Genomic DNA, 17,651 nt, shown 5'->3' with positions numbered 1-17,651 from the left:
TTTGGACATCAGCTCTGTGTCCCATTTAATGTATTGCTGCATTTTTTTATACGCTGACTTATGATGAATCCACTCCTATAAAAAGGCCAGAACGTTTTATATAAGATGAGCAGATCCTTGTATAAAATTACAGCTGGACCTGAATAGCAGGGCTTGTATAATGGCGGGGAGGACGTCATCCAGAAATGTGAGGGCTGTTATTTTATAAGGGATTTTTAGACTGTTATATTTCACCTCGTACATGTAGAGACTGTGTATACAGCACCCCTAGCCCCAGGGGGGAATGAGATGAATTTTTTTTGGGGGGGAAAAAGGAGAGGTAGCTACTGTGTGCTATAAAATAGATATTTACTACCTAAAGGTCCCAAACTAGAAGCACGCAAACATACCGTCACCACTGGCTTGAGCCTAATGTTCCTGAAACTCTTTGGCACTAGATGGAGGTTTCGCCAGGGTATGCAGGTGACGAATATTACGCTGGATTTTCCTTGTTCAGCGGGGCACAGGATGAAATGTACCAGTATATTATGTCAATCTGGCACGGTTACCAAATTATTTGCTGAGACGCTTTTTTGGCAGGGATGTTGGATTGCAAAATGTGGGTCAATGATAGAGCTGACGGCCAACTAATGTTGTTAAGGGTTTGTCCTATCTCACCATCGACATGTCAGATACGTCATGTGACAAAACTAACAAGACAAAAAATAGAGGATACTTGAGGCCACCCTAGTGAACAGGGCTGCATTGTGACCAGCGATACCATCAACCCTGCTGAATTTTGGTGCAATTGTATTTACTAACATTAAATGAGACATTTGCAAATTAACCTAAATTTCCAACCATTTTCACTTAAAGGGGGTTTCCAGGCTTATTAATTGATGACCAATCCTTAGGACAGATCAATGGAAGATAGTTTGGGTTTGATATTTGAACTAAAAATGAAGTTTTCTGTCCAGAATTGTTCAAAACATCAAGCCGGCCATTCACTAAAGATGGTAGACAGTCAAAAAGGAAAATTTACCTGTCGAAAAGGCGATCTGCGGCGTTGGAGGTTTTCAGTTTGACAACGATTAGATGGACTGCAAGTCAAGCGACAAATCTGTAAACCATAAAGTCCAGGTCAGAAACTAATGTCAGCCTCAGTCACGTCAGTGATTTCTGTCCATAGACAGTTTGAATTTTATGTGCGCATTCATATATCTATATTATTGTGCAGAAAAAAACTGATTTTTATGCAATACCTTTACTACCTCGGGCTAAGAAAACACATTTTTTCCACAGCGTTTTTCTCTCCAGTTTTTCTTCACTTATTAAATCAATAGGAAAAAGGCCAGCGTGTATGTGGATGGAATTAGTCAGAATCTCATTCACTTTGCTAGTACTGTAAAAAAGTGGGGTTTTGCTGAAAATGCTGCGGTTCTGCAAGGTGGGGCCTTAGGCCGGGTTCACACGGAGTATTGTGGCTTGTCATTTGGTACGTACACACCGCGGGATCTTTTGCGGGCCGTATACGCTCCCATTGTTTTCAATGGGAGCCGGTACCGTACACGCGACGCTATTTTGCGGCCGTGATTTTGCGGCGGCCGCAAAATAGCGCCACGTATACGGTACCGGCTCCCATTGAAAACAATGGGAGTGTATACGGCCCGCAAAAGATCCCGCGGCGTGTACGTACCAAATGACGAGCCACAATACTCCGTGTGAACCCGGCCTTTTAGTCACAGATCCCCAGTGATCAGGACCAGGGACTTACATCCTCTGTACCCCTAACAATAGGGGATCACTTACTTTGTGGAAAAACACCTTTAGGCTAAAGTCCCACAGGACGATCTGCAGCAATAAAGCGCTGCAGGAAAAACCACAGCGGGAACGCATTGCGATTCTTACCACAGCACTTTAAACAGAGAGTTCGCAGAGTTTTCCTCCCTGGACATTCTGTTGCAATTATATCTATGGGGAAGCCGCCGGCGTTTCCATAGATATAATTGACATGCTGCGATCTCCGAAACCGCACCAGTTTTGGAAATCGCAGCGTGTCCATCCTGCGGTTTTAACTGCAAAGTGGGCATGGGATTCACATGAATCCCATTTGCTGTGCCGGTACTGTATACCGCTGATTTTTCCCACGGCGGCAAATCGCACCGTTTCTGGCACGTGGGGCCCCAGCATTAGGCCAGTTTTATCACATGCACAATGGTCTAATGAACTCCTACAACTACTGTAAAAACTTAAGTGTTAAAAAAATAAATAAATAAATAAACCCAACAATTTATCCCAATGTATTGTATGGCACCCCCTATGTGTCACATTTATGTACAGATCGCTTCAGGTAATCTGTAATTTTAGTGAGCGCTATCACACACGACCCCTGCGCCCACTTACCTGTTCCTGGACTAAAGGTGACTGTTTAATGGTGGGAGACTAAGCTTATATTCACACACGTCAGCATTTGTCTGATTCATCCGCAGAAACATCTCTATTCTGCTGTATGGGATGGATTTTACGCTAGGTTCACACCTGCGTTCTTCTTTCCATTCTGTGGTTTCCGTCTTCTGCATGGCAGAACGGTGAGCGTTTTAGGCTCTCCGCCGCGAAACCGGATTTTTTTATCCGGACACAGAGTACTGCATGTCCGACTCTGTGTCCGGATTATAAAACCCGGTTTCGCGGCGGAGAGCGCAAAACGCTCACCGCCGCACAGCTTTCTCACCCATTCAAATGAATGGGTGAGAAAGTCTCCTGCAGGTTTCCGTCTCCTGCCTCTGTTTTAGGCAGGAAACGGAAACCTCAAGTATGGAGAGGGCAACGCAGATGTGAACGAGCCCTTACAGACACAGATATCTGCCATATACCCTAGGCATACAGGGTTAAATAAAACGGATCAGGCAACCCCACTATGGGGATTTTTTAGGATTGCAGCAGTCGTACAACCACTGACCAGTGATCGTTGAGGTCACACGTTATAGTGGGCGCAGCGCTGAGAAATTGGCTAAATTCAACAATTCATTAAGAATTTGTGACTGATGAATTTGTCGCATTTTGTATATTGAGGCTAAGGCCACACGTAGCGAGTTATAGCAAACTGCGCTGGTTTTGGAAATCGCAGCATGTTCATTATATCTACGGAAACGCCGGTGGCTTTCCTGTAAATATAATGGTAACAAAGTCAGCGGAGGAAACCTCTGTGAACTTTCTCTTCAAAGCGCTGCGGGAAGAAATGCGATGCGTTCCAGCAGCGCTTTAGTGCGGGGTTGACTGCAATGGGTTCTGTTTAACGCGCTAACACATTGAAATCAATGGGTTAAAAAGCCTCCTATTGAGTTCAATGTGTAGCACGCGTAAGACGGAACCCATTGAAGTCAATGGGATTCTGTTTTGAAGCGCTGACTCTGACACGGGCCCTAAGGCTGTGTTCACACAGAGTTTTTTGTCAGGAAAATTCCTGAGGCGTTTTAGGCGTTTCCTGAAGCGTTTTCCACCTGAAAAAATCAATGCAAGTCAAAAACGCCTCAGGAAACGCCTCAGAAAAAAGCGGTAGCTGTTTTTCAGCCTCCCATTGATTTGCATTGAATTTTTCAAGCGAAAAACACCTGAAGAACGGACACGTCGCTTCGGGGGAGCGGATTCCATAGGACTGTATGGTGAGGCGTTTTTTGGGAGGAGGATTTTGAGGCGGATTCCTGACCAAAAAACTCGGTGTGAACGCAGTGCGGCTTTTCCGCGGTGGATTTTTTTCTGCCATAGATAGCCTTAGCAGGAATCCCATCCACTTTGCAGGTAATGTATACAGCAGCGTTTTTGCTGCAATGTTTCTGCCAAAATGGTGCATTTTCGCAACGTGAAGCACCAACCTTATTGCCATTTTCTTCACTTTTACATACATAGACTACATGTTTTCCCTTCACACAACCCAGTCTGTATAATATTTGTTGAAAAATTGCAAAACACCTGCAAAACACTCGGTTTTTAAACAAAAAAATGCATGAAGAAAGTCTAGCTAGTTACATTGTTGGGTTAGCAGTCATGGCCAGGAATACACCGTAGCGCCCCCTCAGGTCAGTCGCTGTAATGACTAGTCTGAGGTGAGGTGCAGACACTTGTAGTCGGCCGTCGCTCCCGCCCTGCCGCGGCCCCTTCGCTCTGCCAGTCCGGAGTAGTTCGTGGAGGGGGCGTGGCTTAAGCTCCAGCTATTGGGGAGAGGCGTGGCCTAGGGGAGGAGTCAGGGGGATGTGACTGTCCCAGCAGTACTAACATCCAGCAGACCGGGATAGAGTGTCAGCTCCTGGGGCTCTGTGCTGGAGATTACTGGATTATCCCGGACTATACGGCCGTGCCCTCCTATACAGTAAGCCTTTTACTCCATACCATGCTGGGTCTTGTAGTACTTTCTTCCTGGACTCTCTAATGAATTGCATATGAGCTGCAGCTGGACACAGGCAGGGGGAGGGGGGTTATATTTAAAGTGCCCTGTTCCTCTTCTGAAACACAACAGAGCTTAGTTTGGATGATCTTTGCCTTGGAAGAGGTTCTGCAGCAGCTGTACCTATTACAATTAGAATCATTGAATCTGTTTAGAATTGGATCATCTTTGTTTGGCAAGAGATTCTGCAGCAGCTGCGTATAGGATACCTATTGCATTAGACTATCCTATGTCTTATGATACTTTTTTCCTAATTCTAACCCCCCCCCCCCTGGTGTGAAATGTAATGATGTTGCAAATTGCAGAAACCGCTTGTAATTCCTGTATAGTGTAGGACAGCGTGTTGTGGCCTGAGACGAGTCCCGGAGCCTGTAATTTACAAAGTTTGGGATCTGTGTGTGTCTGGGAGCCTTGAGAGTTTAGTGCTGAGTGTGCAGAATGATAGGAATACGTGATGTGTATGGAAGTGGCCGAGAACGCCCGCAGAATTGGCGACAATTTTGTAGTCGGAACAATAATTGGGGGATTTATTGGGAAGATCTAACACAAATCTGCTTTGACTATCCAAAAATGATATATTGGTATTTTTCGCTGTGATCTTGGGGTTTAAGAAGGGAAGATGGCGTCCTAAAAACGTTATCCGCCTACTGGCATCTTGTACATGTAGGGATCATATCCGTGACTTCCACATTTCAATTATGAGCTAGGACAGGAATAGGACCTGTTGTCAGTTTTGCCCCAGGCTCACGACCCTTACGCTGAATGTGTATGGGGTCATGGAGTACAATGGGTCAGTTCTAGCCATGACAAACCCTATAGAGCTGAAGCGGAGTATATTGATCTACCGAATCTTTTCCCATAAACTATGTACGTTGTATTGATTGAAATCCCTTAGGAGTCCAGGGGGCGGTCCTACACAGTAATTGGTAGCCGTTCCTTTATAAGCATGCATGCAACCATATCAGTCAATCACTGAGAAGGTCCGCCCACTGGACTCCTAAGCATAGTCATTAAGTTATACTGAATATTTTACCATAAACCTGTATCATCTGCTGCTCCTGCTCTGTAATAGGCTGCCTGCAGATCAGACTTCATGTTCAATGTGACCTTTTCTTAAAGGGGTTGCCAGGGAGTTCTTCTTTAAGTACTTATGCATATGTTTTTTAAGGCTAGGACCCCACATTGCGGAAACGCAGCTTTTTTTTGTTGTTCAGCCAAAGCCAAGAATGGCTACAAAAGGAATGCGAAATATATAGGAAGCTTTTATATTTCTATCTTTTGCTCAATCCATTTCTGGCTTTTACTAAAAAAAAAAACTCAACAAAATCTGCAACAAAAGAAGCTGCGTTTCTGCAATGTGGGGCCTCAGCCTAAGATGCTGCACCTAGGGATCCAGCAACTGGTTCAGACCCCAGGTGATGTGATCGGCCCCTGGGACGCTGTCCCTCCTCCCTCCTTGTCCCTTGAAGTGTTATACCCAACACAGGGAGAGGGTGGACTGTACTCTCTGGTCAAAGGATGAAGAACAGGTGGACGCAATACCCGTAACTTTTTATTGTAAAAATCACAACGCGTTTCGGGCACACGCAAAAAGCCCTTTCTCAAGTGCCTATACCTATTATTATGCATGGGATGCTTAATCTTCTACACTGGTAGGTAAACTAAAGATGGCGCCTAAGCAATACAACTTAGGGGTGCTAGTTCTGATCAGATGACCTGGGGTCGGAACCAATCCAGAACCCCTGGGTACGTTATGTAAAACCCTCAATAAGAAGCATGTAAAAAAGTCTTCCTTAGCAATAAACCAGGGGTCAGCAACCTTTGGCCGTCCGGCTGCTGTGACTACAACTCTTAGCATGCTTCATTCACTTGTTTGGGAGTTCCCAGAACCGCAGAGCGAGTATGCATGCTGGGGATTGTGGTTTCAGTCTGCTGACCCCTGCAATAAGCCATAAATGTTTCATGCAGATCAATGCGGAGTCAGTCATTAGGATTTTTCTTTGAATCAGTGTTTCCTCCATCGGAAAATTTCAGCCACTTGAATAGGTGACCATAATGTGTGCAATGACAACGTGACACTAGTGTCGTTACATCTGTAGTGTGTGCCCTTTACTGTGTACATGGTAAAGGTCTGCTGTCACCTACAGGCTCATGGCCGTGTTCTGCAGAGTAGGCTGTGTCTATGAAGCTGGTTGGGTTCCTCAATGTGAACCAATGTTTATTACTTAGATACTATTTATGGAACTTAAGGGAGGAACAAAGGATAGAAATGTATACAAAGTAACATGGCCAGTCTGTGTAATAATAATATCCTTCATTATGTAGTGCCAATGTATTCTGCACAGTTTTGGACATGGTAAATATCCTCTGTCGCTTCAGACTGTTTATGGTCCGTGTGTTGGCCGGATTTACCGTCTTGAACACCTTACTGGGAGAGGAACGACTAGCAATTGTAGTTATCTATGGCCTGGTTCACATCTGCGTTCGGTATTCCATTCGGGTAGTCTGCTTGGGGATCCCAATGGAATACCGAATACATTAAAAAGAAGTTAGCTAAGAAACCACACTGACCCCATAGACTATTATGGGGTCCGTGTGTTTTCTGCATGGTGTCCGCACAAATCATGCAGAGAGAAAAGTCCTGCAAGCAGCATTTTTCTTTCCGGGTGATTCTTGCGGAAAATACACAATCCCCATTATAGTCTATGGAGTCCGTGTGCTTTCATTGCTCACCGCTTTTTAATGCAGTCTGTATTCCATTCAGGGGGGTTCCCCATGTGGACTCCCCGAACGGAATTCCGAACGCAGATGTGAACCGGGCCTATGATATTAGGAGTCCCTGCCTCCGTGCAACATACTGCCCCATAGTGTTATGGTACAGGACAGTAAATTGCTGGGAGGACGGGATTATCATAGATAACTATACTGCTAGGAGTCCTATCCCGGAATGATGATCATTGCTAAATCCGGACCAAGTCGTCTGAATGTGGGTTTAGCCGTAGTACTATAAAGGACCAGCTTGCCTTGATAGACATAAGTGGTCTTCCATTGTACCCCATGAATTTTAATTCATGCAATCAGTGAGGTTTCACTTCATCTATCTCCGTGCAGGATACGTATCAAGTTTTTGTCTTTGTGAGTCCATCAAGTACAAAAAGAAAAGAACAAAACATCAAATGCAAAAAGAAAAAGTATACAGACTTATATCTGCAGGTCTATAGGGATCAAAAGACTCTGATCTGTATCAGGGGAAGGGTTATAGATAGGTTTGATGAATGCTGTCCCAGGGTACAGGGCAAATAAAAATAGTGGCTGAGGACTGATACAATAACGTATCACACTAACTACATTGTAACATTGTCACTACATGTATGTAATGTGGGCCTAGGCATAGTAGAATTATATTCATCTGTTAGTCTTGCATTTTTGCCTATTAGGGGTACATGGCCATAAGCACTGGTAACATTTGCAGAGTCCTGGATTTTGTTTACCTGCAGCTGCTTGTAGTTTATAACGGGAAGAGGAGGAGGAAGATATTTGTGTAATCTCCATCATGTGACTGTGATTTATTGCTATGAAGTCTCTAGCTACATTATGGATCTGTTATATGTCATGCTATGTGACCTTACTATACCTCGGTGTGCCTCGTATTCTAAATGGAAGAAGAAAAAATATAGTATCCTCTAAGGTTTGCCATATTACAGACAACATATACAGCACCTAGGGATGCATAATAGAGAACCATGTTGCCATGCTAAATCCATCCATGGAGTTTTAGGCTAAGGCTGTATTGACGTTCGGACAAAAGGGCATTGGTTGTAGCCAGAGGATCCTTTGGTGGTCCCATGTTGTGCCTTAAGTACTATCATGGTGTCTATCATACACCACTATCATACACATATCATTATGATAGACACCATGATGGTACTTAAGGGTTAAATGACCGGCAGAGGGTAACTCATTTGGCCGTCTTTCGGAGCCCCTAGTGTCTAAGCTCCAGTTGATGGAGGTGGTGAACGGTTCTCTTTAATTCAGCACTTACCAAGATCCATATAGATTTATTTTATTGCAGCCCTATAACCCGAGGGTCTGTATAATCCACTTTGTCCCCGAATGTCCCCTGGCTTGTTATCTGACTGAAGCGTATTCTTAGCTGGAAATGCAACTTCACTGCTATTGGCAACTCCTATTTGAAATGCTTTTAAGGTCCGTAATAAAGCCATTAGGAGAGGCCATTGCCCGGGGCCGGGCTACGAGATGGTTTCCTATCTCTCTTTATTCGTTGCTGAGTCTTTAGATTTGTGATGCTCCGTAGAGTATTAGTATCCTCAAATACACACTGTATACTTGTGTACTATATAGTCACCTCCTTGGTGCTAGTTCACACTATCACATCTCATCATCATGTGCAATAGAGTCTGGTACTTGCTGATCCCTTGAGAGAAAGGTGTAGGTCTGGCTAAAGATAAAAGAAATCCATCAACTGAATTGTTAGTCACTTGCTATACCCTGAGGCTATTGTTATTCGCTATAATAACCTCAGGGTAAGGGGAGTCTATCATCAATGTGTTGTAAATTTTGTCGCAAACGTAAATTTGCCCCAATGGGTTTGTATACAGTCTGTGATTAACATGGACCAGTCTGGATAACCCCTTAGGGTGGTTGCCATCACCGTGAATAAGATGGCCTTGTGACATGAGAACATTGTGTCCATCTTCACAGTATTGACATCTTCACTTGCATTTTCTGGATCATTGTAGACGGTATTTTGGCTGTAGCTGATAGACTATCAGGTAGGTTCACACCGGACTGAATGGCGCTACTTCTCTTTGATCCTTGACTCAACATTACTGACCTAATGATATGGATTTTCCTTTCTTTGCTGACCTTGGAAAGGTCATAGGTCTTGGGTGAGCACTGGCTGACACTCCTGCATTATGGTACACTAGGTTCAGTCTTTTTGTCTGTAGATTTCGGCTTCTTGGCACAGATGTCTGTATTCTCTACACTATGTTATATGGAACAGAGGGGATGAATGGAGTTCACTGAACTTTATGGTTATTCGGCGACTATGCCCTTATACAGGAGACGTCCGTGCAATGTCCTTTAATTGGCTTCCTTGCAAATTGGATATTTTCTAAGATTGGAGAGCTGAGTGATGTGTCCGTCAATGAACGTAGAATGGCGTGTCCCATGTTGATGTATATAGATGCTTTCAGGCTGGCATTATTTTCCATTGCTGGCATTGGTTAAGTGTTTTGCTAGTCCATTTGGCTACTCCATACTTGTGACAATATGCCACCAATGTGTTAGATCAAAGTCATACGGAAAATATATATTACATGTATATGATATGTGCATATTATATGTCTATATTATATTTTTTTTCTGGGACTGGCTGGACCCTCCCCTCAATATCCATAGTTTGCACCAAGTAAATGTAGTGAACCTAGTGGGCCAAAGATCTCTCTCCCACATAGGGGTGCAATACAGCCATTTTCTTTGGGAACAGGGTCTGGTCCTGGAACAGATTTGGCACATTAAGCCACATTTAGATATTGCAGATTTATCACATACCTTTGCAGCTGATTTTACCCTGAGTGGTGCAAACGCTGTACCCATAGAGATTTTGGGGGTACAGTGGTAGCAGTCACTACTGGGCCTTAGACCCTGAGGGGGCCTGAAGGTCTCTCTGCCACATCACATATCCCACTATTCTAAATGGCACAAGGTAGGTAGGGCCCCCATGACAGATTTTGCATTGAGCAACTGGTCCAACCTATAACCCTACAGCGTTGATCTAGAGGAAGGCAAAAAACCCCCGACCCATTAGGCCGATGCCAATTGCCCCATGTCGTGGAAAAAAATCCCTTCCCGTTTCTAAATCCGGCAGTTATGTTGCTAAGAATTGAGTCTGGAATTTGCATTCTCTACCGTCTTCCAAGCTTGTTCTTGCCACGCTCGCTCTTGTAAAGGAAACAATTCCAAAAATAATTTTATTTCTATGTAATAAATTTCCTAAGATATTAGAATAGTTCAGCAAAGGTCATTTTACATGTTAACATCTGGAACAGCCATTTCGTCTAATATACGGCATTAACCTGTTGGCGTGAGCGATCCATGCCTGTAATGAATGGATATCCTGAAGGACGTGTAAAGGACATGAGTGTACTAGCCATAAATGGATAATAAGGAATGTATTTTTTTTTATTGGGAAGGTTCGGCCTGACTACAGATCCCTAGTGTTACAGCTCAGGGTGTGACTATAAAATATAGTCAATGAGCACAGCCTTTACATAGCGATTATGTAACCTACCGCCCCATGCCAAGTTATATACAAGGCTGTAGATACAGGTGTGCGCTGCTCTATGCAAAGTACTTTGTACTTAACTATTGAAAGGCACTTCAATGGGATCTCAAGGATCAGAACATCCTCCGTGTGTCTCCCGCTGCTGCAAAACCACATGGGAGTCAGTGGGTGACGTATGCCACTGTATGCGAAGAGATAAGTGCAAGGATCTGTTCACGTCTCATCTTTCCATCTATTAGAGGATTGCAGGGAGACATATAGGGGTGCAACTACCGGGGCTGCCAAATGGCCCAGGACATTAGGGGGCCTGGTGGCAGCTGCTACCGCTGCAGGTAACGGGCTATTTGCTTACCGATCCTGGCTTCTGCTCGCAACTGCCGGCGCTTCCCCTTTTGCAGAGGCAGCTGTGGTCAGGAGTCGGGCTGGGTAAGTAAGGCTGCGGGCCGCGAACCCCACAAACACCGCTATCATTATACTCGGAGGTCTTTTCAGATTCCCAAGTACAATAATCGGAGGCCCAGGGGAGGTGAGGGAACATAAACACTGTTATTCACCTCTCCTGGGCTCCGGAAGGCTTCGGGCCTACTTGGTGACATCACGCAGGCCTGGCTTGCGTCATTATATGCCTTAGGGCCCATAATGACTGGAGGGGAGTCACCAAAGATATTTCAAGCACAGCAGTTGTTATACCAACAGTAAAGAAGATGACCAAGTAGCTTCCTAGAAGCCAACCAAGGCAGACTTATCTGAACCGCAATGTCTGAATATATCGATTGGCCATACACATGATTGACTACCAAACCCATAGATTCAAGATACGTTTCCAGTGAAGATATAAGGATCCGCAGCACTTGGGTGTGCTTAAAATTTAACTTTTAATTCATCAGACGTTAAAAACCGCCACAGGAGGCAAACAAAACAAAATGGAAACAGAACATCGTGAGGAAGAAAGAAAAAAAACGTGATTAAAAACCGCAGTAGCTGACGCGTTTCGGGATTTTAAGATCCCTTACTCATAGCTGTTCCGGAAACTAAAGTCACGTTATCGGAACTCTCCACTTTAAACCTTAAAACAGGTTCACGTTCCGTTACATTTGTTGTACTTGTATCAATAAAGTTTGTTTGTTTCAATTACTACCAAATCTTTGTTTTGTATTGCGAGCACCTTGGGAAGCAAGTCTGGTCTAAAGTGGTGAGCGTTCTCATATTTTGAATCCATGGAAGAGGCTGACCAACTAATGCCTATGGGGGCCTCCCGATTTCTGAGAGGTCGAGTAGATAAGGATCTCGCAGTCGGATTTTAACCCTTGAATCCTTTAGTTCTTGGAGAGAGAAGCTGGGATCAGAGGAGTCTGGCAATGGGTTTCTCAGAATACCTGCAGGCTCGGCCACACTAATGGGGGATCAGGAGTGATAGCGAATGTACACTTGGCTAATAAGTATGTGATGTATAGAGTCCACCTTATAGAAGAGTAGGTCTAAAGACCTCTGTATAAGGAAGCTGGGCTGTGCTAATAGTGTGGTAAATCTGTCTTGGGCGGAACTCCCTCTGCATTATACATCCTGGTCGCAGCTATTTGTTTTCCTATATGTCTTATGGATCAAGGTTAAAGCCTATGAATGAGTCAAATGGTGTGAGTGTCGCCTTGTAGAGGTGAGTCTGTCACATTGTGACTCTGTAAACCTTTATTTGACAGCACTACGGAATGATCATTGTGTGAGACTTAATGTGAGCGTACAATAATATATCCCATAAAAATGGCACAATTATATTCAATTACCGACTTGTTTGACATAAAGTCACCTGTACGGAAGCCTTTAAATAGAACCTGTCACCAGGTCTGAAAATCCAATGACATACATCATCTGATCGGTGCTGTCACCCTGAGCAACTTGGTACTTTTTGACTGTTCAGCCATTCCAAATCTATAAGCCCTTTCAGGGTTAATGCAGTTTGGGTCTTCTAGCCAAGTGGGCGGTAACACTTATCTCAGTGTTCTGTATGTCACATGCAGTGTTACCGCCCACTTGGCTGGTATATCCTAATGTATCGACACTATCAAGGTTTATATCTTTGGAATGGCTGAACAGACTTGGATGAACAAAGCACCAAAATGCTCAGGGTAATGGCGCTGATCAGATGAAGTATGCCATTGGGATTGGGAGTAGGGGCGTTAGTGGCTGCCATACAGGTGCTCATCCCCAACACGCACAAGCGTTGTCTTCACTGGAAGCCAAATGGGAAAACTTAGAAGTTCCTGTTTTTCTTGATTCCCTCTTTTAATAATCTGATGCTTTATAGTAGACACCTGCCACGTCTGTCTTTGATAAGAGGTCCCCCTACCAGATTTGGGTCCAACACTGTGTATCTAAGTGCAGGGGACCTTAAAGTATCCCCAGACAGCCAGTTCCATCCTTGTTGGTTTTCTTCCCCGTAGGGTAGGTCATTCTGGTTATCTTGTCCAGCTCTACGCTTACTAAATTAACCTCTTAATGCTCCTTCACCCGGCTGTGTAGCTTTAATGCAGATCGAGCAATGAGCGCGTTGAGCTGTGATGATCAGCGACTCTCACATTCATGATGCTCATGAGCAAGTGACAGCTGGCAGCGCGGGAACTGCTTACTCTGCATTTAATGCCTGACTAATCTGATATCACATTTCTGTCAGTCACTCAAAAATGTCACATACAGAGAAGTGATCAGAAGAATATATATAACGCTATGCCAGCGTGAAATAAAATATACCGTTTAGTTTCCATCATCTGGTGAGGGGTTGAGTATCCTAGTTATTGGATAAATCATAAAAATGCTATATTTGCCATTTCCAGTGAATAGTTAGGATATTTATGTACATATTATGGCGCCATTTGGTGCTTATAGCGTGTAGCAGTGTGCACATCCACCTAATGAGTCAAGCTTTGGTGGACGCACATGCTCAGTTATGACCCACAGTCAGCATAATGATCCTGCACCACAGCCATAGGAAATAGCCACCTGCCCTGCGTTAGAGGAAAGGAGCAGCACATGCCAGTGACCTGGTGAACACAAAGTCCCGTTGTAGCGTAAGGGACTCCTAGACCTATATAGCATATCCTTTAGACTAAGAGACCTGGACAAGGGTTTCTATATCCTGATGGTTAGGGCCATATAGAATGGAATTATGGCCGCATATGGTGCCTGTGTGTCCCTGATATAAAGGCGATGTCCACCTTCGCAACCCAATATACAAGACTGTTTGCAATCTTGGAGATAATATAAATGATGGATATGTACTTTAGCTTTTCCTGCTCCATGTGAACCTGGTCTGAGGAATGTGTTTGTTCATAGGAGCCTCATATTTATGTATCGGTGAATAAACTGGGAGGTTCCACCTTGTAGCAGATGACAATAGTAGATTATTAGCCCTGTACAGATCCGGCCAGTCTGGCAGGACCAGTCCTACAGGAGGTTCATTTACATTGAAGTCATTGGGCTTCTCAGTGCACCTGATCCCGTCGTTCTCAGTATACAGTGCACCGATCCTTATACAGCAGGAGTCTGTATGTATTATAAGAATTCAGGATGCCAGTGCTGTGGGATATTTATTAAGCATAAAACTAGACCAGACAAACAGAAACTGCTCCAAATTTAGCCCTGTGGGAAGGTCACTGCATTCACATGGTGGTGCAAGGAACTACCGTAATTGCACTCGCTGGGATTTACGTCATTGATTGCAGCTCAGTCCCATTCGAGTGAAAGGACGTTAGATTTGTGTCTACTAGTATCTGACTTTTATTTTGATACACTTAGTAGAATAGCCTCCGTACTTGGGCTTCATGCTCATTAATTGGGTTGAAGTAGAGCTTTTTTAATTACTGTTATTGATAATTATTAATTGTTAACTGATATTAAAGGAGTTTTCTGGGACTGTTATACTGGCGACCTATCTTTAGGATAGGTAATCAGTATCCGGTCGGTCTGAGTCTGCCCTCCAGGACCGCCACTCATCAGCTGTTTCACACCGCAGTGGCATTTGAATGCTGCCAAGCACAGCGCTGTACATTGTATAGTGGCAATGACTGGGATTGCAGCTCAGTCCCATTCATTTTAATGAAACATAGCTGCGGTAAGCCCATGTGACCAGTAAACATGATGTCACCGCTGGACTGCCATCAATCTGATATTGATAACCTGTTTTAAGGATAATTCATCAATGTTCTAGTCATGGAAAACTCGTTCCTAAGTAAAAAGCTTTGCTGACATGATTTATTTAGCTATTTCTAGGCTGGATACTGTAGTGGGCTAGTTTGACGGCTCTTCCGATGGAGTTTCGATGCTCAGAGCGAAGGTACTCGGATACCTTTCAATTGACTATAATGGAGTCCACCATTTTTATAGAGAAATCGGTGGAAAGAAAAGTCCACCGTACCTATTTTGGCGGTTTCTGCGGCACACTCCCAAGTAGATGTGAACTTAGACTAAATCTATCTATATCTAATTTTCTATATCTCGGTCACGTGCATGAGGCCTAGGTATACTGCACTCTAATGCACATAGGACAATGCAGACCCTAATCCTGGTCCAAACATAGATACGAGTTTAGACTCCTTGCATCATAGTAATATGGCCCTGTTTGCCCGCGGCTTCACTGCCTATGCTATATAAACTTTCAGCATTGAGATTATACAATATGTGCATATGTTAGATATACCCCAGGTTGAAACTGAGGATCCTATTGACTTTTCCAGCCTTGGAGGAGATGCGTCCATAGCTTGGCCCCTTCTACATTTTCCAACACCTGCTTCTTTTCTGTTGCTTTGCACCTCTGACGTGTGTGCAGGGCCTTAAACCTGGAACACCATGGAAATCCCGCTTTCTATTTCTGTATAGTTTAATACAAAGGAGACTTTGTAGCGCGGCACCTCACTCCCAGTAATGGGTTACAGGTTTTTAGGAAAACAGAAAATCAGCAACATCAGGAGCCAGTTGCGAGCGGCGTGTAATGTGAGCACGGTGGATTTGGAGGCCGTATAGCCCTGCAGCTTGTTTTCAATTCAATGACCAGGTTACCAAGTACCAAGGCAGCAAACAGTGAGATCGCCTAAGGTTCAGGGCTTACAGGGATCTGTTTTCTTGCAGACGTCATAGATTTCAGCCACAGATGGCCTTCAATTTACATATGAAAATCGTCTTCGATACAAGAGACCATTGGCAGCTTACCATGTTGGTTTTAGCAGGATGGGTCAACATATCTTATATGTTCATTAGTCTACCTCCATGTATATTGGGGTGGATAAGAATCAAGCTATTGGATGATCCTCTTTTCTCAGGAAGATTTGCTGCCGCTTGTGCTGTCAAGCAGTTGCTTACTCCCATCAGCCCATTTTTTTAAACATATGCATGCTCGGCACAAAGCTTTTATTTAAATAAGGATGAGATGCAATACCAGGCGCCACCAGTATACAACAGTGGCACTGTTTCTTCTTATAAATTAGAACATATAAATATTAACCATTTCAGTTTTCTAATAAGGTTATCAATCGTCCCTTGCATTATTTGCCTCTTCACTATGAACTTCACATAATCTTTCTATGTGCTTTGCTTTTTTAGACAGATTATTTCTTCTTGTATTTCAGACCAAGGTCAGTTGACGTTGTTTTAGATGAGGGTAGAGGGTAAGGGACAGGGTGTGCCTGCTTATGGCTTAATACAACATAACAGACCTTTGTCCTGTGCGAGCCCCCTCCTCAGGACGACCATGCTGTGCTATGCAAAGTGTTCTGCTCTCTTTAAAAAAAAATAAACAAAGACGATCCCTGCTGATTGTTTCCCCCTTGGCCGGGAAATAAGCTGACACTCCATGTTACATTAGGTCTCGTTTGTATATTAAACACCTGCATCTCTTCCTCTCTTTGAAGTTACAGCTTTTGTATGGCAATCTTGTGAGTAAAGGCTGCAGCCATGCATATAATACCTGCGGCCACCCATTTCAGTCTCCAGTTGTTGACTCCTCTATCTCCATAGATATGTAGGCTTTACCCTGGGGAAGGAGAAACTAATTATTAACTCCTTAGCGTAGATGGCCGAGGGGGAGTCTGAGGTTTTCTAAATTTGGATACCTCTTGGTCAAATGGGCACTCGGACAACAGTTATTCCTTCTGAACACACGTAGCTTCTGCTCAGCCAAGTGTGCATGTGTTCTCCGTAGGTAAACTGGTAACAAAACATCTGGCGGTGACTTTTTTGAGAGCATTGGTAGGACCAGTTTTATAACAGAACAGAGCATGGGGAGCCTCCTTGGACAACACTTGGTTGGTTGTCATTTGGATAGATCATCAGTAAGAAACATGCATTAGGGTGTTGACTACGACCCTGAAACGATCTGATACCGATACAATTTGATGCTGAAAGAAGTGGAGAATGAAGTCTTCCACGCAGGCCTTTTCTCTTGCTGATTTCTGATGGTATCTGCAGCGGAGTCTTTGGCGTAGACGTGAACTTAGCCTTTCTTTGCTTACCTTATAATTTTCCATCTATGCCCTTATGATTCAACGATGATGTCCTAAAGCGTCTCTATTCTTTCTCCAAACTCAGTCCTAGTTCACATGTGCGTTCGGTATTCCGTTAAGGGAGTCCGCTTGGGAACGGAACGGAATACTGAATGCATTAAAAAGCGGTGAGCAATGCAAGCACATGGCCCCCATAGACTATAATGGGGTCTGTGTGTTTTCTGTGCGGTATCTGCACGAATCATGTGGAAAGAAAAGTAGTTCAAGCAGGACTTCTCAGCTTTTTAATGCGTTCAATATTTGGGGCTTGGGGTTCCCCCGAACGATCGAATGCAGATGGGAATCAGGCCTGACTGCACACGTACCTACGCGCCATACCAGCTAGAGGATAGCAGTTCACAGTATGGTTGTACGGATTTAGCAGTGAACTACA

At 44.0% G+C, this 17,651-nt stretch overlaps 1 protein-coding gene across 1 annotated transcript in view; it reads left to right on the top strand.

Moving 5' to 3' along the window:
* The first annotated feature begins 4,266 nt into the window (after positions 1–4,266).
* The window catches only part of LZTS2 (leucine zipper tumor suppressor 2), a 69,387-nt gene continuing 56,002 nt past the window's right edge, over positions 4,267–17,651 (top strand). Inside the window, exon 1 of the mRNA XM_075257510.1 lies at positions 4,267–4,345. The gene's annotated coding sequence lies outside the window, so the exon portion shown is untranslated. The remainder of the gene's footprint in view (positions 4,346–17,651) is intronic.

The sequence above is a fragment of the Leptodactylus fuscus genome, chromosome 10 (assembly GCF_031893055.1).
Source record: "Leptodactylus fuscus isolate aLepFus1 chromosome 10, aLepFus1.hap2, whole genome shotgun sequence".
In the NCBI taxonomy this organism is placed as follows: domain Eukaryota; kingdom Metazoa; phylum Chordata; class Amphibia; order Anura; family Leptodactylidae; genus Leptodactylus; species Leptodactylus fuscus.
The sequence above is the reverse complement of the archived record's forward strand: the minus strand, read 5'-3'. Positions and strand labels throughout refer to the sequence as shown.